The sequence below is a fragment of the Lepeophtheirus salmonis genome, chromosome 7, assembly GCF_016086655.4.
Source record: "Lepeophtheirus salmonis chromosome 7, UVic_Lsal_1.4, whole genome shotgun sequence".
Taxonomy (NCBI): domain Eukaryota; kingdom Metazoa; phylum Arthropoda; class Copepoda; order Siphonostomatoida; family Caligidae; genus Lepeophtheirus; species Lepeophtheirus salmonis.
The window spans coordinates 10735574-10750090 of NC_052137.2; the positions used below are offsets into that span (position 1 = coordinate 10735574).

Here is a 14517-nt window from a genome sequence, read left to right on the forward strand (position 1 = left end):
GTACTAAAAATGTGGTTATTTTTAAATTGTTACTTTCAAATTGTAAACTTCCAATGCAAACCTACAAATTTGTATAATCTTTCTTTGGACTCGCCCCTCCCCTTCTTTTCTTTTTTTTGAATTTGTCTGAATGACGTCATCTAGTACAGCCATTTTATTTATTTGTAGCTGTAATTTGTCTCCAAAAAAGCATAGGTATCGGCAGAATCGGCAGTACTGAGCCAATTCCGATAACAAATTCAGATACTTCCAAAATGCAGATTCATAATAATTTTTAAAAAAAAGTTTTAGACGGAACTATATCAAAAACATCATTTAAAAAGATTGTTTCATTCCCTTCAATGAGATAAATATTAGCAAAAAGTTTAAAAATCAAATAAAAATAATGAATTAAAAGATTAATATTTTTACACAAGTAAGTTTAAATTTTATATTAGAAAAATAACTTCTTTTTTTTCATTAAAAAAATGCGATGGAATATAATGGGAGACTTTAGATGGGGGCACGCTATACGCAGAACATGTATAACGTTTGTATAGTTATCATCCATCTTGTTTTGTATAGAAAGGATCAATTTTTGAGGGACATCATAAATATTATATTTGACCGATTATGTGTGGATTTACAAAGCTTATTTTTGCAAAAAAAGTTTAATTTACTTCGTTGTGTTTTATAAAAAAAGTACTTTTTAACAAGAGTGACTAATTTCAACTAAAAAAAAAAATTTATATTTTTTATATTTTTTGCGGAAGCTTTAAAATCATTTATAATAATGAAGAACTACGCTTCTTATTATATAGTTATTTCTCATCCCTTGAGTTGTCGTGGACTTATTCTAGTTCAAACTCATTTTTTTGAGCAAATAAAAGATTGAAAATTTGACATAAAATATAGTATTACTTAAAAAATCAATTTTTCTTGAAACTCACAAAATCGATAAGTATAGGCATCAAGGAATATGAAACAGCTTTCAAAAGTATGTTAGGAAACCTAAGAAATGGGCAAGATCTGTTACATTTTATGCATATGTTTTCCATAGAAGAATAGTTTGCCTTTTATTCATATCCTTCCTGTGAGAAGATGAACACTGTGTCTTTAAGGTTATACATTAGAATGTCCTCTATGGGCAGAGTTGTGCACTGTCCTTGACAGTTCTTCCTTGTTATAAATGTCTTGGAAGGGGCGTTGAGAATCATTTGATGAACGTATTTTGGTAGAGTGTTGAGACTAAAGTTTTGTCAGGACTTATTTAGGACTGAAGACTACAGTACTGTTCAGTATCGGTTCAGTCCAGCATATCAGTCCTAAAACTTATAAAGTGTGGTCCTTGATGGCTTCACTCAAATATATTCCGTTATTTTTTTAATCAGGTCTAATACTGACAGTCCCAAGGTCTGAAAGGACTGGTCCTAAGACTGAACGAACACACAAGGACTGACACAACACTACTAGAGATCGTACTCGGTAAACAAGATTGATCTTTTATGTTATACATATGTTGTGATGAGAGGATTAATCAAAATCAGAGAATCGTGTGATTTTTTCTGGAATCGGGAAAGTAATGTTTAATTTGCAATTCCGATTCTTATTTATTACAGATATTAAACTATTCATTACTTTTCTATTATATGAAAATAAAATAGCCCCCCTCCCCCCGAAAAAAGCTATTTACTAGAAAATTTAATATTTGAAATGTAAATTAATTTTTCAATTTTTTTTTTCAAAAAAATTTAATTTTTGTGAATAATTATTTCCAAAAATCCATAGTAATTCACGAAAAAAAATATTTTTTTTGAGAACTGTGGATTTTTGAAATTGTTTTACAAAAATGTAATTTTTGAATTCTTTTATACAAGAAATTTGATATTTGTAATTTTTTTCATAAAAATTTTATTTTTTGTGAACAACTGTGGATTTTGGAAATTTTTATTTAAAAAAATTTCATTTTTTTTGTACAGTTGTTAATCTTCTTGTTTTTCACTATGATTGCAACGGACTGTACTTTCAAGAAAACTTTAGAATCTTGTTTCTAGAATGAAACCATGCTACTAATTCTACATGCTGATTGCCACGTATTATAAGAAGGAAGTTATATTGCAGTACCTTGTATGTTTAAAAAATTTAATTAGTTGTATAAAAGCAAAGATAAATTATGAACATTCGTGTGATACTTGAAACTGAAAGTCCTGGAATGGTTCTACTTTTGTTTCTTGTTAGAAATATGACATTTAAGGTGTAAAAAAAAACTTAATGACTAATCGTAAGTAATGAACGATTTCATGGTTATTGGTTAACTGTGAAATAACCAACCCATTGCGGCAAAAAAATATTTACACTTTCAATATAGAACTTTATCAAGATGTATTTCAGCAATTAAAATTTTTTGGAAAAAAATTTGAAAAATTAAATTTCAAATATTAAACTTTGGAAAAAAAAATTTCAAAAATCAATAGTCACTCACAGACAACTAAATTTTTTCGAAAAAATTTGAAAAATTTAATTAAACTTCAAATATAAAATTTTTTGAGGAAAATTTCAAAAATCAATAGGTATTTATAAAAAATTTGAAAAATTAAATTAATTTTCAAATGTAAAATTTTTGTGGAAAAAAAAATCAAATATTAAATTTTCTAGTAAAAAGCAAACATTCCTTAATTTGGGGGAGGGATACTCCCCCATCACCATACCACCTGCAGAAGCCCCAGATATCGATGTACTGATACATTATTTATACCTAAATGAACATTAGACTCTCTCAAGAGTAAACCGATAAGTCTATTGCTCTTCTTAATTTATCCTTGTTTTGATCAATAAATAAAAAAATCTATAACGACTGTGTGTGTGTATGTGTTTGATATTGAAGTTATTTACATTGATCGCCTTGTTCCTATGCAGTATATAGTTTCACAGGGTAATAACGAAATTGAGAGTTTGATAAGACTTCTATTAATACTATTAAAATATTAATCATTTATAACTATTTAAAAAATGAACCTGAATGACTCACAGTATCAAAATATGAAGGGATTGTAAGTAGACTTAAATTATTGCCTTTTCATCAAAATAACTTTATTTGCCGCCTACCTATGAGGCTTCCCTGTTGTTATTCGCTTCGTTTTAATCATTTATAAACACTTACTTAGATAATAATAATAATAATTACTATTATTAGGATCGATATTGCATCAGATAATCTCATAAAAGAAGTAATCATATTTTCAACAATAAGTTGCTGTGCGGAGTAAATGGCATTTATTAAATAATTGTAAGACATAAAAGAGACAATAGCATTCTTATGGATATATAAATAACAAATACTAAAGCCTTTTCTTGCTTTCATTTCGACATTTTGCGTTCAAGGAAATAAGGCGTTGTTTCTATTTAAAAATAAAACAAAAAGTGTAATATGTAAGAACCTAGTAGCGAAAATCAAAAGAATTTATAATAAATGTATTACAGAGTTGACTGTCAACAAAAAGTAATTTAGAGTAATTTTTCACAAAATTGAGTCACGATTACATTTATATCCTTTCACGAATTATCATTGATTTAATTTAATCAAATACAGTCTTGAAACTATAGTTTGTATTCTTGGGTATATCAACTCTTCCCATAAATTTGAATACAAAGCCTATAACTGACCAAAATAGGTTTATGAAATATTAACTTATATGTGATTGTGATATTTTTTCAAGATTGTTTTCGGGTTAAGGAATGACATTCTATATTTAAGTAAGCATGGGACAATACAACGGGATTGTAAGTTTTTGTACATATGTTAGGAATCCTGACTAAGGTCTGAAAAACATTCATGTGAATAGGAATAAACAATATATTATTCAAAGTAATCAATTATCCTTCAAGGTCTTGGAAATGGTCATGTGTTGCTTCCATTAAAATCTTTCTCCCCTCCCCTTCCTCAAGAGTGATTACAAATGACCTTTACTAACTAAGTATGTACATAAATTTTGAAAGATATTTATTAGTCTGATCAAAGTCCAAGGGCTAACAATTTCATTTGAATATTTTTTTTCTTTGAATGGATGGTGTCACTATGTTCATTTATGTGCTAAATGTTACATTTATTCCTTTACATCTTATGTGTCTAACTGTTTTAATCAATTGGTAGATAATATTGATATCAGTAGTGACGAAAGTTGTGTGTATTTTAGGAATGTTAAAAAAAAGAAAATCAACATGACAACCCTAACAATGGGATGAATGGATGATGGAGAGCAGCTTAGCTGTCAAGAGGGAGGTGGGAGAAATGAAATATGCAAGTATTTTACCAGGAATTACTCCGGTATCGATCCCCCTTTTTTGTCGTATTCCAACTCGGACTTACGATATCTTTAAAAGTACTCTCTGTCTTTTATGAACAAACACGAATTTTCGACCAGGTGTTGAATATAATTGAATGTAGTAGAAAAATAAGTACACTACTCGAGAGTTAAATAATAACAATGTCAACAGCAAACAAAAAAAAACATTCTTCAGATTACTAATTTAAAAAAATTGGTGATTTAAAAAATACACCGTACATTTATGAGCATTCCCATATATATTATATATGTCCTTCATACCTTTACAAAAAGGAGTATATCTAAAAAAACGATTTCATATATTTTTATTTCTGACTTCAGATTTAAAGTCTATATAAAATTTTGGTTTAGAAAACATGTATTACTTATAAGAATTAGAAACATGATATTTTGCCAATTTTGGCAGTGAAACCAGGATCCAATTTCAAACCATAACATACTTACGTCAGAGGGAGAAGTTAATACCACGAAAAACTATTTAATAATGAACAAAAAAATATACGAGGGTAGATTGAAAAGTCAGTGCAAAGTCCAAGATGTGCCACTGATGGCACGTGTCGAGGAAATTAGTAGCTTTTCTTAGAAGAACACACATTAACTTTCACCCAGATCGGTATATTTCTTTTGACACTCGTTTAAATCGAGGAAGTGGAGTAATTTTCAAAAAATGTAGGAAAATGTATTTCGAGTGTTGATTAAACATTACTTTATGAAAGATAAAACGGATTAAGAGACTAAAAAGAAGCTTGATAAACATTATAGGGACTCTGCACCTTCGATTAGAACAGTTTATAAGGGGTTTCAGAATTTTCCGGGGGCTAGATAGGCACAAGTGGACGGACCTGTTGAGTTTACTAATCCAGAAGTTATTGATAAAATCCACGATATGGTGATGGATAACAGAAGGGTGAAGGTGCGTGAGATTGCTAGTGTATTGGGCATCTCGATTTGGAACTCTATTTCCATTAATTTTGTGACCACATCTGCTGAGGTGTGAGCTGGTACATTTTTGTAATGGAAAAGTACTTTTTTGTGGGCAATTGTGGGCGTTTTCTTGCAGTTGGATTTTCAAACGGTTCAATAACGATAATTAACATGTACCTGTAATAGTTTGACCCTTATCAATTATTATGATTATTCTTTGCAAATCCAAAAGACATCCCTCATAATCTTTCCAGCCGATACCTTGATTCAAACGAATGCCAAATAGAGAGAAATAGACCAATCCGGCTGAAAGTTGGTGTATGTTTTTCCAAGAGAAGCTAATAACTAATTATAACCTCGATCTACACCAATAGTCTTATCTCTCAGACTTTTCAGTCAACCCTCATAGAGTACCCACAACAACCGTCTGTCCTTTTATATTTTCAAAACTTGTGTTTTCCTTACACAGAATTTCAACATTGTTTTCCTTTTGGATTGAGGCGGTGTTACCTTAATACTCCAAAATGTCTGCATATATGGCCTATTTATAATTTTTAATCACAATGGCAGTTGGATATAAAGTGAAGGCATGTGAAGTGAAATAAAAATCTGGAACAAATTTATTTTTTTAAAGTTGTTTATGATTTGTAGCTTGAAAAAATATTTTTTGTAGATTTAAACTACAAAAGTTTATTGATAGTATGTGAAATATTGTTCTCTGAAGGCCACAAAATCAGACATTTTGAGTTAGAATGTTCAGTTTCATGTTACGTGAGATAGAACCAATCAAGGGCACAGACTCTGAAACCTAGGACAAAAGTTTGTTCACTAGTGTAATTTATTAGATATAATTTGAAGGTTTTCCTGAACTTTGCGTTTGACTAGGATCTGTCTCAGTAAATATTACATGAACATTTAAAATAAAAACAATGCGTAATTTCATCTATCACTGACACTCACATCAAATTCAAAGATGAGTTTATCTTGTAAAAATAATAATTATTATAATTTATGAAGATAATATATCAAATATATACATTTTTATTATTAGGCATACACTTGTTGAATACATGCTGAACATATTATTACAATATGATTATATAATAGCTTAGTTAGTTAGACTCTTCCTCTTTTCAAGGTCAACAAAACAATGTTCTTACAAGAGCAAGAACATTGTTTTTTTACAAAAAGTCTTTGATATACATAAAAGTTATACGCAGAATAAAGGAAAAAGGCAGTTGATATAATGAATTGGAAAATATTATTACTAAGCATACTTCAATAAATTAAGGACTACTCTATACAGGGCTGTATACCACAATAAAAACAAATTTTGAACTCATCAAGATCCTGAAAAAAAAGCATTAGGACGATTTTTTTGGTTTTATTTAATAGCATAGATGGTAATAGTATATTCATTTTCAATATGAAATCCATGGGCTTCAATTCATTCATGGGGTAATCATTTAAATTCACAAAAAAATATTAATCTTGCATAAATGGTCCCAGAGTTGGTAATATTGATTTTACAGTCAAATTATGGTCTTAGAAGTAGTCGATCTTTTAAATGAGAGTATACACTGTTTTGAATAAAACTATGGTTGTATTATCCAGCATAGCTTTCCGTTTTTCTCAGTGTTGCACGAAAATTCAAAGGCCTTGTGGTACAATTTGAAACCGTTAATATTACTGACATTTGATCCTATTTGTCCAATGTCTGCATTTATTTGAAGTAAAAAATATTGTAATCAATTAATTCATAAATAAAAATTTTAATCTTCCAACAAGGATCCCAAAGATGGTTTCAAGTACTTGATCTGAACTAATTGCACCAATTTGAATTTTTTGAACAACGAGAAATCAGATTGGAGCAATTATAGGACTGTAGAATAGTTAATTCTGGAGTGATTTGCGTTTCAAATTAGCAAAACACTACTTGATGAGGGATCGTGCTTTTCCATCTAGACAACCCACTAAAAATGAAAAATAATGGAAATATTTTATTTTATTTGTCAACTAACCTCATTTATGAGAAGGGGAACACTCAGCCATGATGCACTCATACGGGATCTGCATTAAGTCAAAGTATGATTCAATTTCAGGGCATAACACGGGTATATTGAAGAACGTATACTCTTCTTTTTATTTTCCTTGATTTCCCCCTAGTTGTTCAAAATAAAGGCGATATTTTAGAGATTAATATTTAAGAAATAAGAGGAAATTAAATAAAGATAATCTTGTTCGTGTCTGAAGGAATTAAAAGATTGTTTTGGTCGATCAATTTATTTTATGCTATCAAAATAATCATTTATATAAATATTAAGCAAACTTTGTTTCCCGTCTGTCTGTATAAGTCAGAGTCTCGGGGTGCACTGGCATTGTTCCCCCTGATGTATATCATGAAAATATTTTGATCTAAGAAATAACAGTATAGTCGTATTAATGAACTGTTGCAGGCGTATGCATAAAGCATCTAAGGAGAATACAGAGTACATATTGTCCCTAGGGATCCCTAATGTTTACCATATAAATATTTTTGATTCAAAAAATAACAATGTAGTCGTACTATCGAAATATTGGATGCGTGTGCAGTATAAAATAAGGACTGCCTCTTTTTTTTTTGTGTTATTCTTCACTAATGTATGTATATCATAATTCATATGCTTTACAGTATATGTTACGATATTGTATCATGTTTATGTTAGTGAGCGCTCATGAGACTAAATCACTCATCAGTCATCACATAAATTATTTATTTCTTCTTAAACTCTAATTATTATTCTTTCATTTTTAAGAAGATATTAAATATGAATTGATATAAGTATTGAGTAATTGCATGTGAGTGTGAACATGAAAAACGTAGAGTAGGACTGAAGATTTCTTGAGAAGTTTTTATTAAGGCAAAACTTGTATTTTAATATACGCCGTATTACTCCGAGCAAAGCCCGGGTACTAACGTTTGTAAATGTAAAATGTTTATAAAAATATATATGTTATTTTAATTCCTGAAGAAATTCATTGCACAATTGATTTAATTTAATTCCCTCTTTCTTTTTATTACCAAAGATGTATAAAATATGTTCTGGAAAGCGGGAGAGGTTTTTTCTAATTGGCAATCTGAACAGGCCTTTTTTATTTTCCAAAGCTGTTATCATTATTCAGAAGACAGAACATCTAAGTATCAAGTAATAACTAGTGTGTGTTCTCATGGAAGACAAAGAGCACCAATGAGGATTTGCTCGGTAGTGTAAATTCTTGTTGGACTCGGAGTAGAATTAAAGATTGAAAACAGAGAAATTCTTGATATATACGGAGTTGGATTTATATTTATTTTATAGCTCTCATAGCTACTAGAAGCTAATCGAAAAAAACGGCATGACTGCTCTCCTCCCAAACATTCTTCATATAGACACATGATAGCCTCTATGTTCATTTTCTATTTCTATCATTATCACATACCAGCTGTTCATATTATTTGAATTGTGTAAATCGTAACTTGTATACAAGGAAATTGTACCAATGTAACAAAAAAATGAGATGAATAATTTTAAAGGAAATATATAAAGTACTTGTGATGAAGATAATACAATAATTAATCATTGAACATGAATCAGATGTTTTAGTTTTTGAATATATAAACTACTTATTGATAATCATTCTTTGCCACAATATTAAAAAATTCAAGTACCCATAGATCACAGTTCGAAGATGCGTGCAGTCAAGTTTCCTCTTCAACTCACCAATACTGACTACTTCTGTTGGATCAACAACTTCAAACAGACGAGTTGTACTAGAGAGCAGAATTGAGGGGGGATCGTTCGAACCACTTTTGTGAAAACAAGAAGAGAAAGAGTATTGGCCCCGTATACATTACAATTTTTCCTGGTCGCTTTCTTCGCGTGTTTCCCTCTCAGATAGTAAAGTGTTAAATATGGCAAATGTCTTCCTTTGAGACCTCTAGACTCGACACAATATAATTCACGAATCAATCAGTCAAGTGCAATAAAGTTACTGTAGTATACACTCACACCTTTACAACACCTTATCGTATGATCCATTGTGACGAACAATGAACAAGATATACTTAGCTTTAAAAAAAGGGCAGGAAATACGAAATTACTTTTCCCGCAGCCCATATATAATTTGAGGAACAAACAAAATAAACTAGAAGTAAAGAAAACAAATTGATTTTGACATTATTTTTACATTTTTTTTTACTTTATAAAAAAACAAAAAGGATATGGAAATCAAAAAATAAGGTATTATACTATATTCTAAATCCTCTACTTGTACCAATAAATTAAATGTTCTACGTAATGTACAATTTGGCTATAAATCTGACGATAAATCCATTTATTAATTCATATTTATAGGGATGTTTTCATATTATTAATAACCCGAATCATCAGAGCTCAGAATAGTTTTAAAAACTTAAAGAATTATAGTTGAAGAAGAGTAAAAGAAGATGTGAGACCCTTTCATGACCGAAACTAGGATTTTCCTTCAAGGGGAGCATATTTTAAATATATAAGTTGAGGGGTTGACCAGAACAGAATGATTTTTCGATAAAACATTTTACACTTTTGAAAAAAAATTCCACACTTTTTGACCGACTATTTTACGAACTTTTGGGATGTTGTTTTTTTATAAATACAAAATAAAATTTTGGGAAATATAGCTAAATATTAAAGATTTTGACAGAAAATATTTTATGTGTGTGTAATTAGGAGGAAAAGCAGGGCCATTTTTACCGTGAATGGGCACTTTTCTTTCTTTCTTTTTTAAAAATAATTTCACTTTCTTATTCTTTTCCTATAATTGGACTTTTTAATAAAAAATTTCATTATATTTATAGAATGGTTTTCTTTAGGAAAGAATGTTTTTATTTTAAGAATTACCATTTTTCTTTTTATTGCTTTTTATAAATTATGTCCATTCAATTACGTTTTTTCTATACAATATTTATTTATATTTTCAAATGACAACTTTTTATAGAAAAAAAAATCCCCCTCATATTTTTATGGTCCTTTATAAAAATGCATTCTTCCTAGTATATTTTTGTAATACTTTATATATAATTCATCCACCGCAGTCCCCCTCTCAAGAGCGGATCCTGCTCATTTATTTGCAATATGTACAATGTGTATTTTTTATTCTACAGTTCAGGGATGTCCCCCAATGCTCCACTCCCTAAAGCCAGCATACTTAGAGGTGTAGGAAGTGGTTCATATTCAAATTGGGGCGGTTTAAACGTCATTGATACAAGCATGTACCTTATGTACTTAATACATTCTTCTTTAATATGGGATAAATGAACTTAAATGCTGACAAGTGTTTATTTTTTTATATTTAAAAAATGTTGTTTTGAAAAATATTTACATATATGTGCGTTCAAAAACAACTTATTTAAATTTTTCATGCGTAGAAATGAATGAAAACAAGTTTTACTTCAATTGAGAAAGGGCCATTCGATGTACATTAGTCTTTATTTAGTCCCCACGGATGATCTAAGGTATTATAAAGTCCAACATGAATATTGAATGAGATATTTCTAATATAAAAGCATTGATTAATTAATGTTTTAATTATCAATTACTTTTGACTATGACCATGAGAATGAATAAATTAGTGTATTGACATTTCATTGAGCAAATATTTGATCATTTAGCATTCAAATGATTTATGGATTTCAAATAAATCAAATTGAGATCGGTTTCCTTTGAATGAATGATTAATGACCCAATAAATGCTGCTTCTAGTAGAACTAATAAGGGGGGGGGTGCTCTCATTTATCATTCACTCAATTTATTTAATCAAAAGTTTGGTTTTTAATTAATTAATTAAGTATATTCTAGTAAATTAATAGCCCCCAAAGAGTCATTTTGTACATAGAAATACATAAATACATTTAGAAAGCAATTAGATCCAACTTCTTCCAATATTCCTTGAAGCTAAATCAAATGCAAACTAATTAGGATATCGTGAAATATGTATGTTGAGGACTACACTGACCTTGGAACTGTTACCAACAAGGAAAAGGAAGAAATGGTGCATTAAAATCCCTTTAATAGAGAAGTTCTAACTTTTTAATTTGAAAGGAAAAAAATCAAAAACATTGATCTAACTGGACGGTATTACATTGCTAACATAAAAATACGACATGTATTTTGTTATCAGGTGTGGATGGGAATCCCCTCGTTAAGGGTAACTAAGGGTGTATCTGTCCTTAATCAGGACTGATGCCTCAATGGTTATACTATTCTTATACTCCGTTTCCAGAAGGACAGTTTTTTGTTGAGTCCTCGTCGTATATATATATATATCCCATATTATTTTTTCTGTGAAGAAATTTTGGCTTTCATATAAAAATACAAATGTATGGCTACGCTTTTAATAAAACATTACATAGCAATTTTATAATACAGTATGGAATAAAATACTATATAGAATTTTAATATTGTGAAATATATATATGTAATTTATTTTTAAAATTGTAGAGAAATAATATGACAATGATAGTCTGTGATAACTACAGAGATAAATAGAATTTGCTTTGATTTACTTATTTGGTTAACTACTAGATGATTTTGGGACTTGATCTGTTTCTTTTTGGGGGAAAGGTAGCGTGATATATTAAAGGTAACGATGTGTCAGATGGCTTTATTAGCTAGAGCTGGGGACTCGAACTCAAGCACAACATAAGTGGAGATGTGAAAATTATTGTGGGCATACTTTTTTTTTAAATATACTCTGGTAACCTTCAAGATTTTATTGCTGTAATAATAATTTTTCCTCCCTATTTTAAGAATTCAAACAAATTATCGAGCAAGAAGTACTATAGTTTTGTGTCATTCCATATTTAGAACTGAAGACTACATTCCCGTCCAGTTCAGTCCTGCATATTAGTCCCAACAACTTATAAATTTCAGACCTTTATGACGTCACTTAAATTCGATTATTCTATTCTTAATCAACTCAATACTGACCATCGTTAGGACATGTCTTAAAACTGGGCTGGAATGAAGTTTATGCAATGAATGGATATAAGTTTATATATAAAAAAGATTATAAGTAAATATCCGTCACAGTGTTAGGAAAAAATCGCAAGGAAAAGTGAATAAGTGGAAAATATGGTAAGATTTTTTTAAATAGAATTAATTACTATCGCTAATATAATATATATTAAGATAAAATAAAACACAACAGTGGTTTGAATAGAAGAAGTGCTATTCACTTGATTCTCTTTTATCAATTATAATGTCATTAGGCATGATGAATTATTCATATGGGAAAAATATGCATTAACTTATACTAGGCACCTTAAAAATATACAAAAGGGTGAAACCTTTCATGAGTGATGAATAAATGTTTTTAGAGCCGTTTTTATTGGTCATTAAATATGTATTTACATTTATTTTATTATATAACAAATTAATTGATGGAATTAATGATTGACAAAAGAATTTCCACTCATATTCGTTTTAGATGTTAATGAAGTTGGAGGCAGATTTTCATTTTAAATTGAAATGAATGAATATATAGAGATGTAATATTCATATTCTTTGATAAATATCACTGACGACCATTATTAAAAATGTAGTTACATATTAAAATACCATTGTAATACACATTCGTTCAAAGAGCCCATTAGTAACTTGTTATGATTCTCATAACTTGGCTTGATATCCATTGTAAGTATGAATTCACAGTCTTAAATATACAACTTTGAAAATTCGGCGGCTCCTTTAAGTAACTACGTAATGCAGCCTTTTTTGTTCTCTTTGGACAGGAAAAAAGGTTATAAAGTCATATTTTATACAACAATATATATCTGGAGGGATACAAAAAAAAAATTGAGTAAACAAAAACAATTGCAAAAGTCATTACTTTTTAATAATGAAGTATGTATTAAAGTTTTCGGATGAGGTACTATCCATGTCTTAAGTATTCAATGACTAACATAGACTCACAAGCTTTTAGTGTATGTTAATGATCGTTCCTATACATATTTTTTCTTCCCTTTTTTGATTAGCTATGTTAGCTACATAGTTAATGAGGTCAAGTGATAAAGGTTGAACCCTCATGCAAATATTTTTAACATTACACTCTATGTCAGATAAATATTGATATTTGATTAACTTTTATCAATCCAGCACTATAAGGATCCGTATATAAATGTTGCTTTGAGATTCGTTAACAAATTAAACTTCTATTGACTTCTGAACAAGGAAAAAGCCTTGAGTCTATGTTAATTCAAGTATGTTACATTTAAAGATTTCAAATGGAATGAACGTCGTATTTTTTGCTTTGCTTTTTTTAGGATAATTTTCAAATCATTTTGTGTTATAGCAATGCTTTCAATCCTTAAGCGGTACTTTCTTATAGTCAAGGAGTAACAAAGCTTATTTTAAGACATTATTAAGGCGCCATTACTCAAGAAAGTATGATTATTTAACTACCCACGCTATTATTCTCAGCGTAACTTTGTTATTCATAACATATTTTTATTTAATAGAAACATAATTGCGTTTCGAGATTTATTTTTTAACGAATAAGATAAGTGAGTTGCATTTTTTTCTTTTTATAATTGAGGTTATGACCTTTTTTGTGTTTCCCAAAAGTTCATAGTGAATTTTCTACATTAAAAATTTCTGCAACAACAACAAAAAAATAATTGAGTCAAATCAAATAATTAATTCATTTAGAGCAGGGATTCTCAGCCTTTTTTTTAGTGGTGTAGCACTTGTAAAATATTTATACCCCCTACAAGTACCCCCTTACTAGAACAAATCATATTTAGCTTCAGTGACAGGGGCTTGGTTTTTGATTTTTTTTTTTTTAAGAATTCCAAAAATTAAATTTTTTGAAAAAAATTACAAAATATAATTATTTTTTCTTAAAAATTCAAATATCTTAGGCTATTTTCAGCAATTAAAACTTCAAAAATCCTAAGCTATTCACAAAAAATTAAATTATATTTCAAATATTTGGAAAACATTCAAATATTAAATTTTCTAGTAAAAAAACAAAAATTCCTTAATTGGGAGTGGGAGGTGCTACAGCCCTTTTTGGCCCACCCCATGCAGACGCGCCCTGAGTTAGGTACCACTTGTAAAATATTCTTTGAAAATCTTAAGTACACCAATGTAATTTTTTTTTACATAATGTAGATATCTACAAATTAGTGCTGTAACTTATAAAACGGTACTATACTAAAGTGTTGTGGGACCGGTAATTTGCAGCCTCATAAATGAGAACAATATGGAACGGC

General features: G+C 29.3%; 1 long non-coding RNA gene across 1 annotated transcript; it reads right to left on the minus strand.

The window, feature by feature from the left end:
• Positions 1-6271: 6271 nt before the first annotated feature.
• LOC139905992 (uncharacterized) lies at positions 6272-7408 on the minus strand. The gene is made up of 2 exons (XR_011781181.1): positions 7268-7408; positions 6272-7219 (listed from the first exon to the last, which is right to left on the minus strand). It is a non-coding gene; the product is annotated as an uncharacterized lncRNA (long non-coding RNA).
• Positions 7409-14517: the final 7109 nt, after the last annotated feature.